We start from the raw sequence: 19,177 nt of genomic DNA on the forward strand, positions 1-19,177 counted from the left end.
TCCCTACACAGTCTCTATGTTCCTATGTTTCTCTATGTTCCTATCCCTACACAGTCTCTATGTTCCTATGTTTCTCTATGTTCCTATCCCTACACAGTCTCTATGTTCCTATGTTTCTCTATGTTCCTATCCCTACACAGTCTCTATGTTTCTATGTTCCTATCCCTACACAGTCTCTATGTTTCTCTATGTTCCTATCCCTACAGTCTCTATGTTTCTATGTTCCTAACCCCACAGTGTCTATGTTTCTATGTTCCTATCCCTACACAGTCTCTATGTTTCTATGTTCCTATCCCTACACAGTCTCTATGTTTCTATGTTCCTAACCCTACAGTGTCTATGTTTCTATGTTCCTATACCTACACAGTCTCTGCTTCAATGATACTTCTGCTACTGACTGAGGCTCACAGTCCTTACAGCCTCACACTGAACCTGCACAATGTGTTCTTTTTATTTCATGTCTGAGGATGAAACAGGGCAGTGAGAAATAGAAACCATAGAAAAGAAACAAAATTAATTATATTTAAATCCATTTTCTATTATTTCTACAGGTTAAAGATTTGGATGCATTTATGTAGAGTGCTAAACTAAGTGTCACTCTCTATTATTCATAAGTGAATCATGTTTTTCAGCATATTTAAGATCATGTTTAAGTCAGTCAGATATTAAAACGCCTTGTAGAACCAGTTTGGTGCACTTTGAAGCTACTTGGCAGAAAATATCAGTGTAAAAAAACGATTTAGATACAATATCTAAATGGTTTTTTTTACACTGATATCAAAATTTAGAGTATGTTTAAGTGTTTTAAATAGTATGGTTTGAGGGAAGACGTATGTGTTTGTGAAGTATTGAGAAGAGACTGAGAAGTGAGACTTATATTATATATATATATATATATATATATATATATATATATATATATATATATATATATATATATATACACACACACACACACAAATAGTCATTTTGTGATTTGAACTATTTCACTTAACCCAAATTACAAAAACATATTGTTCACTTAGTTGAAGATTTGTCCAGTTTGGGATATTTGTTAGTCAGCTACTGTACTAATGTCTGCCTCCACTCTAACACAATGGATGTGACTGGAAATGTGTTTGTGGTGATAGTTGTCACATTACTGTTGATAATCCACAGAACACACTGTGTTTTCATTAGAACTCCACAGAACCCTATGAGAACAGAAGGGAGAGAGAAGTTTAACATTTCTTCCTTTCTTTTCATCTATTCTGTGTTGTCTATATTGTCACTTTTAAACTGTAACTCCTTCTTTTCCTCTGTTTTTCCCCAGGGATCAAGAGAATGTTACTTTATGTTATCAGGAGTGTTTATTATTGTCTCGGACATACAGTATAGGAGGCGTTACATTCTTACTGGCAGCAGTCCCACATCACATCACATCAACACACAAACACCACTTCCTCATCGTCTTTATTGAAGTCATCTTCCTGATGAACGTGTGAGTTAGCGCAGGTTGCGGTGCCTTGCTCAGAGGCAGGTCGAAGGAGGAAGAGGCTTGGCCCAGCTGACCGATGCCCTTTCATTATTGCACTGCTTGCTGCAGCTCCCACAGTAGTGCAACAGGGAAAGAGTGTGGAGCAGAGAGCGTCCTGCAGACATGCAACCTGAAATCATCTTTACATTCAACACTGAATCACCACACATGTTCACTAGTATACAGTATACAGAATACTGCAACTGTCCAAACCTTTGCTCTACATGTGGAGTAAATACAGGTTTAAGAGGCAGGAAAACTACTAATGAGACTAAGCTGGTACATGAACAGAGTATAACAAGCTTTCATGGTTCTGTTCTGTGGCTAAATGTTAAATGAAAACATTCACAACGATCACACTATGAGCACACTGAGCTAAGAAAACAGGTCAAACATGTTCATATTGTATAAATCATTTTTAGTCAAATTAAACGTGTGATGATTAACAAACAAAACGTGAACGTTTCCAGCCTTTATAATCGCTTTATAAAAGTGCTGCAGACATTGTTTCATTTTTAGTCAGAAACAATGAAAAGTACTCTCAACTTCAATGAACAGTTAAATCACTTTAAATTTAAATAAACCTATAATACCTATAGAATTCCTTCATAACATTGGGAGTATTTAAAGGTCCAGTTCACCCAAATGTTAAAAAAAGCAAACATGTTTTCCTCCTTCCTTGTAATGCAAATACACGCCAACACAATGGAGGTCAATGGAATTTCATTTTTGCTGCTACTAGCATTGACAAATTACATTGAAAAAAATAAACTTCTATTCACTGGAGCTTATTTCTATTGAATGAATATTCATAAAGTGTGCTGTATGGATTATTATGATGTTACACAGACAGTGTTTTAACGTCTTCATTCCATTCACCGCTGCTCTATTGGGGCGACAGACAGAGATAAACACAGAGCCGTGAACATCTACACCATGGACAGAGAGAATGGTTCGTATAATGTCGCTGAACCAATTCTCAATTTAAGAGTTTTCACTGAAGGAATCTAGCAGCACTGTTCTCTTGTGTGAATCACAGCAGGTGGTTCCTAAAGTAGAGAATGACAGATTATTTCACTATTCATCTCTTCAGCTTAAGAGGGTTCAAACTAGCTAGCTACTACTTCGTGCCGATCCAGGGCATATCCCTCGTTGGGTTGTTTTGAGAAGATATCTCCCTTTTTCTTTCTTTTTCTGTGATCTTTTTCCTATTGTGCACTCAAGCGAATATCAATCAAACTGTTATAAACTCACAGCAAAGCTACATGGTTGAAAGTCGTCACACAGCTGGTATAACACGGCGTACGAGCGGCAGCGTGAGGCTGAACACGATGTAATGGAGTGAGCAGAAGGCCCGCGCGACGTCGGCTGCATAGCACGGCACAGGGCGGAGATCAGCCCTCAGAGTCAAGACCCTATAAGCAATATTGCACTACTCTGTTAGCTCTAGTGAAAGCAGAGGCAACATTGATAGGGTCTCGTCTGCAAGGCGACACTGACGAGGTGCTCAGAGAGGGGCCGTCTCAGACCTGAGGAGACACAAGAGGGAGGAGGTCAACGAGCAGAAACAGAGGGAGCTAGATATCTGTGAGGTGGTCAAAATCATTACAAACCACTCCTACTTTATCATATTAGCTAAAGAACTTGTCTAAATGTAAATTGTCATCTTGAATTCCCTCTAGTTGGTATTTTTAACTTCCAACAACCCACGTCACTGATGAGGAACCAGAAGAAGTGAACAGAGTGAGCGTGAGCACAGAGACGGAGGAGACGTGAGTACATACCACGGGAGGCCATCGTCCTTCTCATGCTGACATGGTAAGAATAAAGTCAAATAAAGCTCAGACCCACATGTAGAAATATCGAAAACCCTCTGAAACAGAAGACTAATGATTCATCACCTCCATCCAGCAGAAGGTTTACCTCTAACCTCTTCACAGGCTGGGCTGATGGTTGGCTCTGACTCCTACTCACAAGCACAGTGAAGCTCTCCACCACTCTTCTATTCATTGAACACATTCAGAGAGAGCTGAAGAATCCAGAGTAGTGGCTCCATGGTACCTGCAGTACCAATCATATATTTGTACCATTCAGTACTTTGAGCTACTACTTCATTTGAACATTTCAATACTATGATTGTATGTTTTCTTCTATAACAATAGAACTGATTAAATCCTCCTTGTTACATAATGTGTCATCTATCGGCAGCACCATTTATTGTCCTTATAAAACTATATGCTATTTAGATAAAGACACGTAAAATAAGATGTAAGGATTATTCTCTTTTCAATATGGCAGATGTATGGTACATCCTTGCTTCTGATTGGCTATCAATCATGTGATCGGATGAGTATGAGCGGGCCGTGGTCATTTTGACTGGATGTGCTGTGAGATCAGACACACATAGACAATAGTTTATACAATACAGGCAATTTAGAGGGCCATAGGCATGTCTTCAAAGTTCATAGAAATGTAAAATATTCATTTCTATTCTGACAAATACTTTCAGGGACCTTTCCTCACATTAGTAACAGTCAGACTTAACTCTCTCTCTATGATCTCCATTATCAGGATGGAGGAAACAGTGATACGTCATATTCAACAGAAAGAGCTTCTATTACTTCCAGTGGCAGGAACGCTGAACTCTGACCCTCATTAAAACCAAAGGCTTCAGAGACAACAGGCGTAATAAACCCCACTCTAATGTTAGAGACGCTCGGGTCTTTGATCTGCTCACCACACACACACACACACACACACACACACACACACACACACACACACACACACACACACACACACACACACACACACACACACACACACACACACACACACACACACACACAAGCTCACTTCAGGGAAAAGGGTTCTTTACAGCTTACGCTGCAAGTTAATAATAGTCAATAATACATTCATCTTTCATGCAATGTTATGTCAAATCCTAGCATGACACTAACTATGAAATAGAATTTGAGTTTTGATGAACCAACATAAAGATTTCCGCCATCAACGCTCTGAGCCTTCTGTCTTCTGACACTCGTCATGACTGACTCTCACTTGGTGGAATTTTAATGTTTAATACAGTCGAGACCTTAAATATACGCACCTCAGCGTCCGGTACCAACAGTGTGAATGTTCTTTGTTCCAGCTGTTGATTAGGGCTGCAATCATCCGCTATTTTCCTTATTGATTAATCCGCCAATTATGTTATTGATTCATTCGTTTAAAAGAATCAAAGAAAATAACAAAAAAAAGTCGAGCACAACTCAAGCAAAAATAATTCTTAAATAATGAATTGATTATAAAAATACTCATTCATTTAGCTCTAATTCAGATCAACGGCAGCCTCATATTTTACACTACATTTACAATATTCATTAGCAATAACAAACCACCGGAGTGTCTTTTTTCTCTGAAAATGCACCAAACTCGTCTTGCTATAATTGTTTATCATGGGACGTTCTTCATCATTTGTCATTTATATTTGCAGCTGATGCAGACGACACATGCACTGTGCACAGTAGTATTAACGTAAACAGGATGTTGTTATTGTGGCCTGTGGATCACTGTGGGCCTTAATGTGGGCCTGGAACTTCATGTTGCTGAGCAGGATGGGTTGCTGTAGCCGGTCCTTCAGGAGACATGTTATTGGCTGTAACTGCACTATAGTCCCGCCTCCATGGACCGTCCCCATCGACTACACTTCATATAGACCCGGTCTGCTCTGGTATTTGCCTGCCAGCACAATGACAAAGGCAAGCTTCCACATGCTGCCGATCCAAACGCTCCCATCCGCTCCATACTTCAGCATTTTTTAGTCCTTCTCATTTGATAACATGCCACAGTCAGCTGATGGAGGCTGTTTACATGTGGACTAACAGGGCCTGCTGCTCCAGCACAGCTATAAAGAAATCTGCTTTCAGAAACACATTCATTCACGTGGTGTTTGTACTTAAATGCCTTAATCTAGTGTCATGACTTATGATTTATCTACAGCGTTAGACTTTGTATTAACATAGAAAGGGAGTTGAATCTAATACTTCAAATAAGAAAAGTGAAGCTCCACTAACACGACACAAACCAGCAGTACAATAAAAACTAGATACATTTAAGAAACTATAAACTATATATTTACTATAATTGTTTTAATAGCACTATCTTCATATAACATGGTTAAATGTACGTGAGCATATGTTGGTAAATAAAACAGACCTTCTATCCCTCACTACACTTTCCCCCTGAAGACACACAACAAACAGCAAATTCCACGGTCGCTTGCTAAACAGTGGCTAAATATGACGCTCCAGACTCCAGTGCTCCAAGGCGTGCGCACACACACACACACACACACACACACACACACACACACACACACACACACACACACACACACACACACAGAGCAGAGGCAGTAACCCCCAGAGCGGCCCTGCCCTCCACATTCCTCACAAGGAGCCCCATCCCCCCTACGACCTGCCCCAAATAGGAAACTTACCCAATTTTTCCCACCCACACCGTGACTTCTTCAAGACTGCACACTCAAATTATGCTTTCAAAAGCCGACTGGAACAGAGAAAAAAAAAAGAGTCCTGTGCTCCACGCGCACGCGCACGCGCACACACACACACACACACACACACACACACGTCTGTAGTGTTAACCTATAGGCTCACACGTTCCTTTACAGGGAAGTCTCGTACACTTTTTATCCTGGAAAATAACGTACGGTCACCAATAAAATATTCATATGCAATAAAGCAGAGGGTTTTACACAGTTGTATTCTAAAGTGGAGCTTTAATAGACGCTTGTGTGTTTTTGATTGTAGTTTATATCTTTAACAGCCTGGTTCATATCTTCTGATAATTAATCAGCAGATCAAAAAGTGCTGCACATCATTTCAGTCATACATACAAAAATACTAAATTAGGAATAAATGATTTATTTTTACAGGTCACTTCTTTTATTCCTCTCTATTTCCATGTTACCTGAAGCTGTCTGGCTGCTTTCCACAAACTGATTTATACTCAAAATGTTCAGTACATTAAAATGTAAATTTAAAAAAATCACTTTCATAAACATTTTTTTATTACAGTTAAATTGTGGTTCCACTTAATCTCTGGTCGTGATGAAATCAGATGAGTTAAAAAGCCTTGTTGAGCTAAACCTGATCCAGCATTTAAAGAGCAGCGTGAACAACACATTACACTGGTCAACACAACGCGTGAAGAGTTAGGAAAGTTGACCTCAAAGCATGTTACTTCATCTGACGTGGTCCGCAACGCAAACCAAGACCGCCTCTGATCTGAACTTTGTCTGTGAACAAAATGTTCTTTTTTAGGAGGCGTGGTCTATGAGGCCTATATCTCCCAGCGTCAAACGCAGCCTAATAATGCAGCTTGTTTGAATAGAAAAGCCACAGACTCTTCCTGTCACAAGGACCTCCGGGCTTAGGCACCGGTGGTTCCCAAATTGCGGACTGGGGACCTCCAGCGGTCCTTGAGGGAGTTTCCAAAATAAACGATACTTTTTTTATTTCACACGATTAAAATGAACACTTTAAATCCATTCTTTGTGTCAGAACTTTTGCTAAGAAAAGAAAGAAAGATATATATATATATATATATATATATATATATATATATATATATATATATATATATATATATATATATATAAATATATGAGTAACCTGAACATCACTTTGGATCGCCTTCAAAATAAAGGTCTGTGATCTATGAAATGAAGAACATATTATATGTGAGTTTAATTATTTTTAGGACTTTCCTCATAATGATAAAGAGCAAATATCGGCTGAAATTGTTAGTGTGCCAATAATTGATTAGAGTGACTAAATAAAATGATACATATCTTCTGATAACACTATAAAATCACTGTACTCATGACATGTTAACCGAATATTTGAATGGGATAAAAAAAAGGATACTTTCCCAAGAATTACCATGAACTAACACTGAGCCAGCAAAGAGCTGCTGTGGTAATGGTTCCGCTCTAGTCTAAACCTATGGCCTGTGTCATATGATTGCTGCTGGGAATGTGTGTGTGAATGTGGAGGTAGTGTGTGGGGGTTGGGAGGGAGAACCTACAGAGGCTCCTTCATGCTTAGCATCGTCTACTTCTCTCCAGTTAACGGCCTCCGTCTTTCCGGCGCGCTGCTGCCGTAGTGTAGGCAAAGGCCGAATGCTATGACAATACTATTGCACTGCTTTAGTGGATGGTACAGTAGTGCAACATCGTCAAAGCAGCTGACCTCTGCAAGCTGGGACACACAGACACACTCACGGTGAAGAGCGCTTCTACGGCAGCCATACCACAGCCACGCACGCTAGAGACACACCACGACGACAAACTGACTTCAATCAAAGAGCTCTCCACACTGGGGCCAGGCGTCCCTTCAACTTAGGGCCATCACAGTAGCTATTCTATTTTCTTGTCACGTTTAAATAAGATTTGTAAGTAGAGGAAGTGGGAGGCGAGGAGGGGTGGGTGGATGTAGGGAGGGGAGGGGGGGGGGGGGGGGGGGGGGGGGGGGGGGGGGGGGGGGGGGGGGGGGGGGGGGGTGGGGGGGGGGGGGGGGGGGGGGGGGGGGGGGGGGGGCGGTGTTGTCAGCCAATGCCCTTTTAATATTGCACTGCTCATCTGATTTCACAGTAGTACAACAGAAAAAGGGCTTTGGACAACACGGCTGCTCTTCAAATCTGTTCGGTTTCTATTGAGAAGCCAGCAGGCACGCAGTCAGCTCCAGCGTTACCCAGTGATACAGACAGTATGGGGCCTATAGAAGGGAGTCGGCCACCACACGACGACCAGTGGCCGTGAAATGAGCCAATAGGCTTATTACGTTAACAACACAATGCAGCCTATGTGGTGTAAATTGCTTAAATAGAAAAGCATATCATTTATGCAAACTGGAAAGGAATTGTTCCGATGTGCAACCCTTGACTGGTGGAAATAAAACAATACTGTTGAAATCAAAGTGTAATGTTTGTTGACAGTGGTTTCATATGGTGGTAGTGTGACTCTGTAGGTCCATAGCCTGTCATGTGGTTTGTTCCGGTCAGCATTAGGTTCTAAGACCGGAGGAGAACATATTTACTGAAATCAGAACCAAAGCTGCTCACATGGGCTGCGCCTGGCCTCGCTGAAAACAGGCAGTGAGCAAGACTTCGCCTGGAGGAAATGAGGGTGGAGGAACATATATAGGGCAAAGAGCACATTCCGCGATACAATACCAGAAACCCTCATTTAATACCGTACTATTCCTGTCCCTTCAGCCAAAGTGGCAATTTGAAACCCTCCTTGTTTAAAAATCAGAGGGGTGGGGGGGCCCGTGAGGGGCTTTTGTTATTTCCAGTGTTCAGAGAAGTTTATGATCAACCAAAGTGCTCATTCTCCCTGTCAAAACGGATAAAACACACATGTAGGCCACGCGGATCAAAAGGAAAACCGCCGTAACTTATACCGAACAAATGCCACAAGACCACCAGCGAGCAGGACGACTTTTGGTTCGTTTAAAATGAAAACAGGCTGAATTAGTCCTAAAGAAACAGACTATGTGCTTTTCTCTCCATAACAGAAGAACACATAAGTTTAAACATCAACGCGTTAAATAAAGTAATTTTATCCATATGGTTCTGTTAAAGCACAGTGTCAAATAATATGCAGTACTTTGAAAACGCTGCAGCTACAGCACACATTCCTCCAGTGAGGTGAGCAGCTCCACCAGCAACTCTCAGCAACAACGCCGTGTGGATAGGAGGACAAAATGCTACACAGCTGCTTAATTCTACGTGAAGCCGTGAGTCAGTTGAAAGAAGGCTCCCCACCACATAAAAGCACAGGTTTCACACATTACCGCTGGGCCTGCTGCATTGCCCCTGTAGCTCACACACTACTTTTATGCTAAATGAAAACCACAGCTCAATAATGCACACACTCATTTGAAAAGATGTTCGGGCAATTGGTGATTAAAAGGTCTTGTGTAACAAAAAGAGGACAGGAATAAAAAGCCTATTGAAAAAGAAACCTGCGATTCCAGATCTAAAACATGAACCAAAAGGCGTATTAACGAGGTTATTATATTAGTGTGTTTATTAATGGCTCATTTGTCGTTTTGCAGGGACCAACTGAAAGCCCCGGTACACCCGTGGGTGTCCCTGGACCCCACTTAGGAGCATGTGGATTAGCTCATATGATAGGAGCCCAATGACTTTTGATATCTCAGTTTGCGGTCAGGAAAAATCACTTGCATGGACACTCAACTGTCAATCACTCTCTTAATCATGCGTGCCCTCGCGTGTACGCGCGCTCGCTCGTGCTCGTTCTCTCTCTCTCACACAAACACACACGCACACACACACACACACACACACACTAGCTGCAATACCGTTTTAAGCTACGAGAGCTCGCGGAACCTCTCCGCGGCCAATCAGACCCACCGACATCCATGTCCAGCCCGCGAGCTCCACGCCATCTCCGCCCCGTAGCAGTCGGCCCCTCTCCTCGCAGGTTTTGATGAACGGTACCTGGCGGAGGCAGGAGGGCCGGTCTGAACAGCTCCACACACAAGAAGAAGCACAACGGGCCAGTTGCCCACTTTTAGCCAGGAAAAACGTGCTGGCCTTTCCCATCTCTCTCCCACACGGTACGTCCGTTTCAACTGCAGTTGCGGTGCTCGAGGCGTAACGGCTCCTCGGTTACAAAACGGTGTTTCGTCCATTGGCAACCTCACGGCCTCCCAGCTCTGGACTCCATCTTTGACTAGTTGACATTCAGCTCTTGCCGAGACAAATTCCTTATTTGCATGCCAGCCTGCCATTGGTCCGTTCCCCCGCTTGTCTCTGCCCTCATTGGTGGAAAATGTATCTCATCACCTTCGGGATTGGTCACATACCGAGGGGACGTCATTGTACGGTTTAATTTTAACAATGAACACAAATGTTCTCTTCCATTCACAAATTCCTCATTATCCGCCTTTGAGGTGCTTTATCGTGTTGTTGTGCTTGAAAGAGAAAATAGAAGCAGCAACGTTCTCCGCTACAGGAGTCCATTCAGCACCTACTAACCTCCACACTGGAGACCACCCACACGTTCAACAGTAGGCTACACGTGGCTGCAATCCACTGCTACTTTCTGTAAAATCTCAAAAATAATCTCCAAAATGCAGGAACGTTTTCGAGGGCCACTCCTGATGCACGTGGAGGCGTTAGTTCCATTTGGAGGAGACGGGGCTCCGGGGCGGTGTGGTGGCCCGGGCCGGGGGTGGGAAAAAGGTTAAAGGCGACGGGGGGCTCTCTGGAGGTGCTGCGGTCGAAGGCTCGGAGGAGGGCAGCGGCCTGTGAAATCTGGCATTCCTGACCAATGGAGCTGAAATAATTGTATTGTCCGGGCGGAAAAGAGCCGCTTCCACAGCAGCAGCCCTTTCTTCGTCCTCTCTCTCCGCCGGTACGGGGACCGAGGACCGAGGGTGTGGCGCTGCTCGTTTGGTGTCACTTAGATAGAATGAGTTCTGAGGAGAGATACACAATAGATCTCGGCTAGTTGCAGTGATTTAATTTATTTCAGTTGAAGCCCCATAGCCCGTGTCTTAGGCTGCGGAGCACACGAAGATGCGTACGAAACACGGGCCTTCTTTTCATTCATGTCAACAAAGCCTGCTGGGTGTTAAGGGGGAGAAAGAGGGGGAGAAAGGCCTCCTCCCTCTTCTCCGCCACTTCAGTCCAGGGCAGCGGACTTACGTTGTATTGACCGCCGGTCACCGAGGCTGTAAACATATTGAAACGAACGAACCGGGAGGAGTCGTTAATGAACACGGATCATGTCGTTCTGTTTCGCGGGCTCTCGCGCTTCCCGCCACTCCGCTTCTCTCCACTCACTTTGAGAATAAACCTGTCTGCCATGACGTACGTTAGCAACTATGTAAGGAATGCGTGTTCACGCTCCCCACTGCTTATGTATGTAGTTGCGGGCGCACGCGCGCGCGCGCTCGTGCGTGAGGTAGCGCTGCCGAGTGAAGTATGTGGGGCCGAAAGGAAGCGCTCTGCCCATATTTAGCCTGACATGCTGTCCACATACAGAGCTCAGCGCTACACTGTTAAAACACACTGTTTGTAAAATACGACATGTTTACACACACTGAAAAACATATTCACACAACTCTATGGTGACGTGTTTTAAATATATGTCAAGAAGGGAAATATATAGCCTCAGAATCAAATGTCAAAATAATGTCTTTTCTTATTCAACATTTGTATAAAGGCCTCTATGTGCATTTAAGCAGCTTCACAAGCAGGAACCCATATAGATAGATTTAATTGATTGTTGATGGTGTGAAATAATCATTTTAACTAGGATACTTTCTACTGAATATCGAGTAAATCTTTCAGTGAAATTGAAACCCCACGTCAACCCCAACTGAATTCAATTTTAGATTATTATGCAGATCCCAAAGTTGACTAAACTTACAAATGTCAGGCTGAATTTTACAAAAATGTGAAATGATATACAGATATTATAATATGATATTTCAGATTTGATGGAATGCTGCAACAATTAAAAACATATTGTTTTGAACTTTGAATGTGCCACTTGATCTAGTTGCTTCAGTGAAGTGTTGTGGCAGGATATACAGAATACAATGAGAAGTTTACACAATAAATAAATTATACGAGTAGAAATGTTATAACTCTTAAGGTTTAAAAAGAGTTAAACCTCATCAAAGACACCTATAATGTGTTAAGCAGCTCTGCACAGGAACGGAGTCCGAAAATACATAACCATTAAGAGATAGCTCCTCCCACACCCTTTTTTCATTATGTTTATAATCTATTCATAATGTTGTCATGCTGATTATCCTTACTGTCATTTTATTGTACTTATACATGCCTGTCCATCCCAGGACGAGCAACAGAGGAGGGGTTTTGTAAGGAGGGCAGAGGGTGTTGTTTGCTCGACAGATTGTAAAGCCCCTTGAGGTAAACTTGTGATCTGTGAAGTTGGGATATGTTAAAATAACTGACTTGACTTAGAGGTGATATAGTAATTAAGATGGCCTGATGGCACCCTACTAATTGTTTACAAGAATATGTATCTTAAAAATGGCAGCATGCTTATGATAATTACTTTAAATTTAAAGTGTCAGTTGATCCTCAATGGAAATAAGTGAAACACATTTGGATGGTGGTGTGGTATGGTTTTAAAGACAGCTCAGAAAACAAAAACAAACTAATTATACATCGTTTTAAATATTTTGTAAGCATCTAGTGAGTTCACTTGTTCTTTGTGCATTGGACATTGGGTAGTGTAATTCCCTCTTAGTACAAAATATACTGCAGTAGGCCCACACAACATTCCTTGTATTGCACCAGCAGCACTGTCAACATGTTAGTCTATACAGTGATAGTTTTTGATGAGAGGTTTATAACTGTGGAGATGGCCGAGGACTGAAAGAGGAGCCCCCCTACACTGCCCCCCGTCACCATATTGAACAGCACTGTATCCGCTGTTGAAGCCTTCAGGTTTCTGGGATCCACCGTCTCCCGGGACGTCAAGTGGGCCTTCCAACATCGACACCATCAGGAAAAAAAGGCCCAGCAGAGGATGTAGTACTTGCTGTGCCGCCTCAGGAAGTTCAACCTGCCTCAGGAGCTGCTGATCCACTTTGGATCAGACACCAAACAGGACAGGAGCAGAATACTGCAGGCCAAATCCCTGGTGCGGCCAGCCTGCCCTACATTCAGGACTTAAACATCTCCAGAGTCAGAAAAGGGGCCCTCGCTGCAGACCCTTCACACCCTGGACCTTTTTGAACTTCTCCCCTTTGGGAGGCACCACTGAAAACTGTGACTGTGATAAACAGTTACCAGCAGTCATACACTGTCAATACCCCTCTGACACCAAGATATCCACTGCTGCCATGTAGATTATAATCCACCATCTCTAATGCATATTTTTTAAATATGTACATATCATCTGTCACTGTCAATACAAGTCCTACACACAGTATATACAGTAGACATCTTTACATATGCATACTGTACATAATCACCCAGTGAATATACTGTATACCCACTCAATGTATTTATTTACTCATATATAGAGGTTTTATTTGTATTCTATTGCTGGTCATTGGTGCCTTTTATATATGTGTATATAGTATTCATACAAACAGCTGATTCTTTCTTCACTATTTGTGTACATAACAGTCTTGTCTATCCGTTTACATTTATTTGTCCAGCTTTGTTGTCCTTGTTCTGGTAATTCTGATAATCTTCTAACATTTGATCAGGCTCCCCTGTCTGCTTCAACATCTAAGATATGTTTAAAAATGTCAGCAATCAGATATCATCACCGTGCTGTGAAAATCATTCATCTCCAAATGTGATGATTTTCATGTTTATGATTATCTAAATGATGTGTGTCTGCTATAGTTCATAAAACATAATGCTTTGTTGATATTTCCCTTAAATTGACCCGTAAATAGGAAGTTCTTAGACATTGTTCAGCATTGTGTAACACTATCACACATTGTTGCAACACTTAACCTTCATAACAAATATACAATTTTGGCTGCAGTATTACAATAAATGAAAATAGACAAAGCTCAGCAACATAATGCGTTAAGTATTGAAAGACACAAGACACACACGATGTCATGCATGGCCAGGGTCCAAACTTGTTTGTCAGTGCAGGCAGCTGCAGGTTAATCTTTACTGAACATTGTGCAACAGATAGCACAGAGCAGAAGTCAACATGGGTAGCAGCATTGTAAGCGCTCCCTCTTTACACATGTAGCTGCATCATTTGTTTGATTTATTTTAGACACATTTATTGACAATATCCATTTCCCAGACGTGTTGACCACAGAGAGTAAGATCTCAGCATTTTGCACATGAAATGAAAAGAGTTGGACAGTTTGCTGTGTGAGAGAGTGTTCAGGATTAGTTGAAATCTTTGTGAACAGCAGAGCTTCGCTCCAGGAGAGTGGGCCTTCATATCAGCAGACAGCCCTCTGTGGAGAGAAGGTGCTACAGCTTCTGGACGATGGAGCACATGCTTGAAATAACCACGATGATTTTCAAGGAGGCTTGTGTGTCTAAAAGATCTGTAGCACTATAACAGGTAATTTACAAAAATCATTAGCCAATCATAAAAGTATGTTTGAACTGTCGACTAATGAGAGTTAGCCACACAAATACAGACTGATCCGTTCACGGACAGTTTGTGTCCGCCCCTTGTTCCTGGTGCAGGTCATGTGACTCTGGTTCTCACAGGACGCCATGTTGCCTTTCATCCGCTGGAAAGTTGACCTGCTGCAGCTGGAGGTTCTACTTTACAACATCAGCATTGGAAGAGATTGTAAATCTACAGATGCTTGAAAAGAAGATCACAGTAGGTGTGACAGGATGGCCTGGATAAACCACACAGCATCTCTCTGCTACCAAAGTGTCTCTGAGCAATGCACTAGAGCCCAAGAGTTCACCTTCCAGGTTGGATAGGTTAGATAACAAAAGTACTGGGTTAGGCTTATAGGAAACAACTCTATGTACGCCTCTGTAATCTTTCTGACTGACTCCAGCTTCATGTGTTTTTCTTTATTAACATGTCAGGAATGGTATATGAAGGGATGAAAGCAGCTAAATGACTTGTGAATTATTTTAGATTTTTTAAAATCCAACTGAATGTATTCAAATATCACTCTACAGCCATAATCCGTTCATTTTTTTAGCTTACCAAATGGCTCTGTGGTCCACTACAGTGGACATGCTGTAAAATGAAAATATAAATTAATATTACATTTAAAAAGCATAAATTGTTAGATGTTTAAAACAGGTACAGGAAAACACAAAAAAGAAAAGAAATTGGATCAAATGGACCAAGTACAAGTATAAGTACTTTTTGGTACTTGCCAATACCGAGGAACGATATAAGTACATATAATACCATTACAGTTCTAACAATGACTTTAAAAAACACATTTTATCTTCATATCTATAAACTCGTGATAGAATGCAATCTTTTAATCTGTAAGTAAATATAGCTGTCAAATAAATGTAATGGAGTAAAAGATTACAGCATACTTCTGAAATGTAGTGAGGTAGAAGTAGCGTAAATTTAACTTCAATTAAATGCTTCCACAGGCGTCGCTATGCTGGGAATTATATGAGGTCATAATCAGAATAATACAGGTTTATGTTGTATCACCTCTACAGGTGGGAAACATGGTTGGATTATATTTAGTGGCAACATTATGATCTATTTCTTTGTGTAGCTCACACTCATCATAGGTGATATCTTGTCTCGTGCTAAAGAGTTAACTCTTCCCTTCTGTGTTAAAAAGGCTTTTCCTGGAGGCTGATCCCAAAACAGGTGGTCCACACCTGAGGACATCCTCAAGGAAACTCAACCTCAAAACTCTTGTTTCACTTTCAAACCTCTAATTAACTTGATTGTCATGGCTACAGTGTAACTAGCAATATATGGTAGTAGCTACAAATACATGTTGTATTGTATCAATACAACTGGCCACACAATAAGTTGTGTTTTGTAACATTTTCTGTGAAGGGCTGCATATATTTTAATTTGATTTATGCACAGTAGTAATACCAGTAGCATTAGCCTAACGTTAACATTAACAGTTACAGTAGCAGTAGCAGTAACACTGTAGAAACAGTAGTAGTAGTAGTAGTAGTAGTACCAGAAGTTGGAGTAGCAGTAGTAGGCCTATAGCAGTTGCAGTATTAACAGCAATGGTAGTTGTAGCAGTAGCAGAGGCAGTAGGAGTAGTAGTCGTGGTAACAGTAGCACTAGAGGTAGCAGCGACTGCAGTAGAATTACCAGTAGCAGTTGCAGTAGCATAGAGGTGGCAGTACTTATACATTCATTGATGGTAGTATTGATTTTATTAAATGCATATTATAAACATTGACGTTGGTGGTCAGGAAAAACAGAAGAGCGAACATTATAAAGAACAAATATATTTATAATCTGCTTACCACTTTAAGAAGCCTCTCACTGGCACTGAAAGAGAAACTGCCTGCTATACCCTCCCTCCCCCACCCACCTGACCTGTGACCTCCAGAGGTCAGCAGCCATAGAGAAGCCAGATGTCAGGATGAGGGAGAGGAGACTTGAGTAGGCGCTCGGCGGCTCAAGTTACTCTGGGCAGCATGGCGCCAGCCCCAGAGGGGGGGGGGGGGGGGGGGGGGCTTGATGAAAACACTGCAGGAGGAGTACCCAATATTTAGCCCCCTCCTTCCCTGTTCTAGGACCCAAGAGAGGACAATATAAACCATCTTGTAACAGGACATCTCAAGTCTACCAGAGAAGGGTTTAAAGGAAGAACTGGCATGATTTGCAATGAATCAAATGAGCGTTTACTGTAGATGGTGCCATTTGTCCATTAAATGTTGTTTGTGTGCAGAGCCAACATAACGGATGGGGTAAACCACAAGGCCTTCCATAAAATGTAAACAGATAATCCATTCAAACAGAAATGACCTGTGTATTATGTGTTATTATTACTGCTTCCCTTTTAAAATGCAACTGCCAGTGGAGCAGGTTTACGACCATGAACTCACACAATGATTTGAATGAATGTAGCCGGACTCTGCATGTAATATAATTATAATTCTCAGCCTTTCAGCACTAATTAGGTAACTAACTTTATCTTTGTCACTCAAACCACTAAACTCTGAACCAGTCCTGTCATCACTTCCTCTCAGCTGGCTGAGTCAAACTGATCTGTGACTCTTCTGACTCTGCTTTCTGAAACACACAACATGACAGCAGTTGTTGTTAATGAAAGCAGCAGCAGTGGTGAAAGAAATATTCACAACACTGTAAAGATAGTTAATGTACTTTAAGTATTTAAGTAAAATAACTCATTTGCTCCCTGTGAGATGGTTAGTTGGTATAAAAACAGTGTTACATTGATTTCTATGATTTCTTGGATTTCTCTCTAATATTTGACTTTTGAGAAATACTCAATGTGCTGGGATTTATCATTCAATTTAATTCAGTTTATTTGTATAGCCCAAAATCACAAATGTGACTCAGAGGGCATTAAAATCTGTATATCATCTGACATCGTCTTTCCTTGGACCCTCGTTTTGGAAAAGGAAAAACTCCCCCCAAAAAACCTTTTAAAAACATTAATCACATATTCATTAACATAACTTGTTCTCTGAATCTGAAATGTAACTTGTAACTAAGGCTATCAAATAAATATAGTGGAAAAACAATATTTCCCTCTGATATGTAGAGGTAAAGTATGACAAAATGTAAATGCTCACGTAATGTACAAATACTTCTTCTTAAGTAAAGTATTTCAGTTGCTCTCCAACACTGAGCAGCAGCAAGAGGGTTAGCAGTTAACCTGCTATCACGCTTCATTATGGAGATGAATGAAGAGTTTTCATCAGGACTGTTAGATCATCAAAACCCTCATCCGGTCTTGATCAACTATAGTCTGTGACTCTGCTATTTTTTACATTTTAGTCGTCTATTAATTAGTCATTTTGACTTCAAATAAATGTTAATTCTTTACGTTTAACTTACCATTACAATTACAATGACATTTTATCTTCAATGATTTTGATTTTGCAGTGTTCATGATGCAAAGCTGCCTAACCAACACAATATTTAAACGTAAACTAATGGAACATAAAGCATGTGAAAAAATATTTAGTGAGGGGAAACAACAAAATGAATTGTTAAAATACAATGTTATTGATTAAGACCACAGTTTTATAGAGATCATGGTAAACTGATTTTAATCTAACAATGAATTAAAGAAAACACTGTTGGACAAAAGGATTTGATCAAATATCTTCAACATTCTTCCTCTGGTTATGAGCTGTGTGATTCAGGACAAAGTCAGATATTTTTCTACCGTACATTCTGTAATAATTTGTCCATAATCATTTTTACAAAACCAATATTCACAATAGTCAGGTGTACAAATGATGTAAATTTAGAAGCGCTGTTTGTTGTTGATGTGTCTCACTTTGCTGACTGTCTCAAGATGCTGATGGAGCAGTTCATTCTCCTTCATGTTGTGTCAGTGATGTTTGTTGTTGATATGAGAAAATCTGATCAAATTTGGTTTTCTTTATGTTTGGACTAGGTTTAATCCTGAATGATATTGTTGTGTTAATGAAACTTCATTGATTCTTTCATCTTTAATGTATTTATTTGAAGACTCGTTTTATTGGGTTTTTGATCACCTTTTGATCACCTGCTGTAGATTATAATTTGACTTTTAATTTAACACTAAATCTGTGTGTAAAATAATACATGCAATCTGTGACAGGACTGTTTAAGAGCAATAACCTGCATCAGATATGTAATGCATGCTGTTGGCCTGCCTCCCTCTGTGCTCCCTCCTGCCGCATATCACTGTGTTTTTGAATGGCGCTCCTGCAGAAGGGGGTGGGGTTAGGCTTTCTGGCATTCCACAGGGCGGGGCCTAACGTTTGGAGTTCCGTGCTGCATTCATGTGATATCGGATAGGTAGGAAATCCAGAAGATTGGAGACAATAGCCGACTTCTCAGCTCAGTTTCAACATGCTACCATAAAGGAATACACTGCGCCTCTCAGCTTTCATCTGGTGATTCAGCAATAGGCTTCACTTGTATTC

At 41.1% G+C, this 19,177-nt stretch overlaps 1 long non-coding RNA gene across 2 annotated transcripts; it reads right to left on the reverse strand.

Annotated features, from left to right (window-relative positions):
• Positions 1-1,330: 1,330 nt before the first annotated feature.
• Positions 1,331-10,376, reverse strand: LOC137867603 (uncharacterized). Of its 2 annotated transcripts, none has more exons than XR_011102185.1 (2): positions 9,977-10,376; positions 1,331-3,045 (listed from the first exon to the last, which is right to left on the reverse strand). It is a non-coding gene; the product is annotated as an uncharacterized lncRNA (long non-coding RNA). The 2 variants fall into 2 exon arrangements; XR_011102184.1 differs by having other exon boundaries at positions 9,925-10,376.
• Between the last annotated feature and the right edge of the window lie 8,801 nt (positions 10,377-19,177).

Source organism: Cebidichthys violaceus, unplaced genomic scaffold (assembly GCF_023349555.1).
Source record: "Cebidichthys violaceus isolate CVI_PGR_0920_01 unplaced genomic scaffold, fCebVio1.0.p SCAF_9, whole genome shotgun sequence".
NCBI classification, from domain to species: domain Eukaryota; kingdom Metazoa; phylum Chordata; class Actinopteri; order Perciformes; family Stichaeidae; genus Cebidichthys; species Cebidichthys violaceus.